Below are 6,066 nucleotides of genomic sequence, written 5' to 3'. Positions count from 1 at the left end.
AGATTGACTTCTATGACATATATACCTGAAGTGGAAGTCTCACTTCGCTTCTTCTTAAGATCTTCCAAGTATACCTTGCAGTTCCTCTTCCAGTGTCCGGTCTGACCGCAGTGGAAGCAGGTAGCATCCTTGGCGACCCCTCCTTTAGGCTACAGTGCCTTGCCTTTGCTTTTGGCTTGGGACTTTCCTTTGCCTTTGAGCTTGCCTTTGCCCTTATGCTTCTGGACCATCAGAATGGGCTTAACCTTCTTAAGGTTAATCTCAGCAGTTCGTAACATACTAAGTAGCTCGGGCAGTGGCTTGTCAATCTCGTTCATGTTATAGTTGAGAACGAATTGACTATAGCTATCCGGCAAGGACTGCAAGATCAAGTCAGTGGCCAGCTCTTGGCCAAGTGGGAACCCCAGTCTTTGTAGGTTCTCTATGTACCCAATCATCTTGAGTACATAAGGACCTACAGGAGCCCCGTCTGACATCTTGCACTGAAACAGTGCCTTCGAGATCTCAAATCTCTCATGCCTCGCTTGTCCCTGATATAGTTGGCGAAGATGCTCAACCATATCAAAAGCGCCCATCAACTCATGTTGCTTCTGAAGCTCTGAGTTCATGGTCGCGAGCATTAGACAGGACACATCTAATGCGTCGTCTTGATGCTTCTTGTAAGCATCTTTGTCGGCTCGCGGGGCATTGGCAGGAGGAGCCTCCGGAATGGGCTGCTCCAGAACGTACAGCTTACGCTCATGGGTGAGAACTATTCTCAAGTTCCTGTACCAGTCCAGGAAATTCGCTCCGTTGAGCTTGTCCTTCTCAAGGACAGATCGCAGGGAGAAGGAATTCGTGTTTGACGTCATGGTTATCTACAACATAAAATTTGCAGAAATAAATATCATATTCTTTAAAAATCATTTAATTAGGCCTTTTAATTAAATGATGCTCCCACTGAATTCTATAATTCTTGTGGGACAAGATCCACATCATACTAACCCTTGAGTTAGCTTTGGCTAATACGCCCAAGGCTTAGTATGATTGGTAGGTAACGATTACCAATTGCATCTCTATGCAACTCTTGTTTATAGAATCAATATCCGCATTTATATTAAAACTCGAGTTAGCTTTGGCTAATCCGCCCGAGAGTTAATATAGATGTGATATTGACCTATCTTTCCAACTATTGGAAGAATGCCTATAGTTGACTCGATCCAACCGAGTAACTATGAATACTCAATCTAATTGAGTTTGTATTCACCCATGCGTTGATAGACGGGACCAAGATTGTCCCTGCACCTTACCAAGATAATATGTATTGCTCGCTTTGGCGATTCAACAATACATGTGATCGAGGTAGTGATAGGTATCACATCTTAGGCATTTTAGAGTTGGTTCGATCTAGATCTAATCTAATCGAGAAGAATGCATCTTGTGCACGACTTAGATCTAATATAATCGCAAGGGTGCATCATGTGCACGACTTAGATCTAATCTAATCGTTAAGGCACTAATTAATTAATTAATTATTAAACATGCATCAAATACATAATAATTAATTAATTAATCTATTTGTGATTTAGTCATGGCCCTACTACGATCTTCTCAAGCCAATGAGAAGATCGATTGGTCAACCTAGGGTTGGTCAACAGCTTCTCCAAGCGCCTCCCTTTGACCACCTTGTGTTGCTCGTGCCCGCCTCGGAACTCCGTCTCGTGTGGACCCTCCACCGCTCCAATTTGTACATTACAATTTGAAACTTGAATTACATTCGAGTCTAGATCTAATTTACAACAAGAAAATAAGATAAGGCACGACGCGCAGGTCGCGAATATAATACAACACTCGCAAACACACAACGGCACGCAGGCCGTATTATGAATTACAACACAACCAATCATATTGGGCTTTGGGCCATGACTATCACAAATTAATATATAATTCAAAATTACATATTTTTCATAATTTTCTATAATTTTAAAATTAATTTTTACAATTTTACGAATAAAATTTCCCGGCGGTCCCGTTTAGCGGTTTCGGGCGCAATCGCGGAACGGATCCCCTTACCCGCGATCTAACCATCGCGAGGGTTCCTTTGCGATCCAACAGTGCCTAAACCCGCTGTCCCAAAACGATTTGGGTCGAGACATTGCCGTTTCGGAAAAATCTTCCCGGCGGGTTCGTTTTTAGCGATTTCGGTGCTATCGCGAAGCAAATCCCCTTGCGGGGTTAGGGGGAGTACCCCTACCCACGATCTAACCATCGTGAGTTGCTCCTTTGCGATCTAATGGCACCCAAGCCCGCTGTCCCAAATGGATTTGGGGCAAAACGAAGCCGGTTTCGAAAGTTCTTTCCGGTAGCCGAAGCCTACAAGTGCTGCGACACTTGTGCTTCGCTTCTACGGAAAAATTACCCATAAAATCATAAAAAACTAATTTTTACATAAAATCACAGAAGGTTTTATTTTTCATAAAAATAAAAACAAACTCGTACAAACCTTGCACGTGGCTCTGATACCACTGTTGGGTTTTTCGGGCCGTGAAAACCGCTTTTCGCGTCGCGGAAACCCCGAATCGCCCAAGACACGGATCTCGTGCAAGGTAAAACCGAACGAAAATACGAGTACGAGTTTGAAAAACTTTAATCTACAGTAGATCTACATAAGGATAAACCATTTATACCTTTGATGCGATGCCCTTCTCGTTCCCGCTCGTCCAAATGATGCCGGATCTCAAGACCGTCAAGTGCCGGTCCTCTAGAAGTATCCACACGGACACACTAGATGGAGATGACCAAAAACCAAGGTGTGCTAGCACCTATGTGGTTCGGCCAAGGGAGGAGAGGGAGAGGGAGAGCTTGAGAGGGAGAAGGAGGAAGATTCACCAAATGAATGAATTGAAAATCAAATCACACCCATACACAAACTGGCCGGCCACTTTTCTTCTCTAGTGTAACTCCCCATTAAATGCAATTAATGTGAAGTTAATAAGAAAATGGCTTTGTAACTTCCATGAGGTGGCATCCATGATGATGTGGAATATCATCATTGGTCCACCTAATGCCAACTCACCAATGAGGTGGCAAAAGGTCAAGTCAAAATTGACCTTTGGTCTTCCTTCTCTAGTCAAGTCAAACTTGACTCAATCTCTACCATGGTTGATCTAATCCAACCATTTGATTCGAGCCAATTTAATATAATGAATCTAATTCATTAAATTAAATTGATTTAATAAGTCATAATCTAAATTAGACTTATTAAATACATGAATCAACTTGAGTCGAACTCAAGTTAGCCCAATTAGGATTACTCTTAATCCAATTTGATTTATCAAATAAATCTAATCCTCTTGGTTCATCATATGAACCTAATCTCCATCTATTTGTCCTAAGTGTGTGACCCTATAGGTTCTTGTAACGTTGGCAATGCCCTAAACCCATTTAGGAGCATAAGTAATGAGCGGTATCTAGCAACACATCATTACTACCCAAGTTACAAGAATGTCGAGATCCAACATCACCTTGTGACTACTAATTGTGACTCCTCACAAAATAATGACAAGTGTCCTTCTATCCTAGACATCTAGATTGATCAATATGAGGCATAGACCGTGTCATCCTCTAATCAATCTAAATCTTGAACTCCAAGTAGACTCACTCGATCAAATGAGCTCAACATCTAATGTTGACTCATTTGGGCATGGCCATGCGCTTAGTGGTCTCACCCTATCAAGAATAGCGATGTCGCTCCCGTCATATGGGAGGGATAGATCCCATCTACATCACTCACATCCCTCTGCATAATTCGTTACATACCCAGAAATCGCCTTTATCACGGGTGACGTTTGACGAAACCAAAGTACATAACTCCTAATGTAGGGATCCATGGTGACTTCAGGTCTAAGGACTAATAGTCATACTAATAGCCACATGAGAAAGTATATGACACTCATATAACGATCCATGATACTTTCTCATGGCGGGTCATTCAGTATACATTCTCTAATGCATACCCATGTGTCAGCTTGATATCTCTATATCCATGACTTGTGAGATCAAGTCATCGAGCTGACCTACATGCTAGTCTTATTGTATTAACATTGTCCCTGAATGCTAATACTCGACTAGGAATGATTTAGAGTAGTGTTCCCTATATCATCTCACTATCGATTCAACTAATCGATTGATATAGGTATGAACCTTCTACTCAAGGACGCTATTATACTTAGTCTATTTGGCACTAATATAAATAAGTATAATAACCAAACAAATGCCTTTATTAATATACAAGAATATGATATACATGAGTCCATACAATCATCAAATGATTGGCTCTAGGGCTCTAACTAACCATTTCTGCCGATGTCACATGGCGTGAGTCTTTCGAATTCTCAATGTCCCGCTTCTAGAGAGGAGAGAGACCGCATGGATCAGATCCCTTATGCCTTAGCCATAGGATCGATCATATACGTCATGCTATGTACTCGACCTGATGTCTCGTATGCTTTGAGCATGACGAGCAGATACCAGTCAGATCCAGGTGAAAGTCACTGGATAGCGGTCAAGAATATTCTTAAGTACTTAAGAAGGACTAAAGAATATTTCTTGATATATGGAGGCAATGATGAGCTAGCTGTAAAGGGTTACAGTGATGCTAGCTTCCAGACCGACCAGGATGACTATAGATCGCAGTCGGGGTTCATATTTTGCATTAATGGTGGTGCTGTCAACTGGAAGAGTTCGAAGCAGGATACAGTAGCTGATTCTACAACAGAAGCCGAGTACATTGCTGCATCAGAGGCAGCAAAGGAGGCAGTTTGGATCCGCAAGTTCATCACTGAACTTGGGGTGGTTCCTAGCATTGCTGACCCCATTGAGCTCTATTGTGACAACAATGGAGCAGCACAGGTGAAGGAACCTCGCTCACACCAGCGGACCAAACACATACTACGGCGCTTCCATCTCATTCGAGAGATCATAGAGAGAGGAGATGTGAAGATTTGCAGACTACCTACAGAGGCTAACATCGCAGATCCCTTGACCAAGGCTTTGGCACAGAGGAAGAATGATGGTCACACTAGGTCATTGGAGCTTAGAGCCTACACTGATTGGCACTAGTGCTAGTGGGAAATTGTTAGCTAGAGCCCTAGAGCCAATCATTTGATGATTGTATTTTGGACTTGTTGTATCATATTCTATATAAATAAAGGCATTTGGTTTTTGGTTATTATACTTACTTGTATTGGTGCCAAATAAACTAAGTATAATAACGTCCTTGAGTAGAAGGTTCTTACCTATATCAATCGATTGGTTGAATCGATAGTGAGATGATATAGGGAACACTACTCTTAATCATTCCTAGTCGAGTATTAACATTCAGGGATAATGTTAATGAAATAAGACTAGCATGTAGGTCAACTCGATGACTTGATCTCACAAGTCATGGATATAGAGATATCAAGTTGACACATGAGTATGCATTAGAGAATGTATACTGAATGACCCGCCATGAGAAAGTATCATGGATCGTTATATGAGTGTCATATACTTTCTTATGTGGCTATTAGTATGACTACTAGTCCTTAGACCTGAAGTCACCATGGTTCCCTACATAAGGAGTTATGTACTTTGGTTTCGTCAAATATCACCCGTAATTGGGTGGACTATAAAGGCGATTACTGGGTATGTAACGAATTATGCAGAGGAATGTGAGTGATCTAGATGGGATCTATCCCTCCTATATGACGGGAGAGACAACGGTATTCTTGATAGAGTGAGACCACGAAGTGCATGGCCATGCCCAAATGAGTCAATATGAGATATTGAGCTCATTTGATTTAGTGAGTCTACTTGGAGTTCAAGATTTAGATTGGTCAGAGGATGACACAGTCTATGCCTCACATTGATCAATCTAGACGTCTAGGATAGAAGGACACTTGTCATATATTGTGAAGAGTCACAATTAGTAGTCACAAGGTGATGTTGGATCTCAACATTCTTGTAACTTGGGTAGCAATGATGTATTGCTAGATGCCGCTCATTGCTTATGTTTCTAAATGAGTTTAGAAACATTGCCAAAGTTAC

Source organism: Zingiber officinale, chromosome 6B, assembly GCF_018446385.1.
Source record: "Zingiber officinale cultivar Zhangliang chromosome 6B, Zo_v1.1, whole genome shotgun sequence".
Classification (NCBI taxonomy): Eukaryota; Viridiplantae; Streptophyta; class Magnoliopsida; order Zingiberales; family Zingiberaceae; genus Zingiber; species Zingiber officinale.
Note: the sequence above shows the minus strand (reverse complement) of the source record.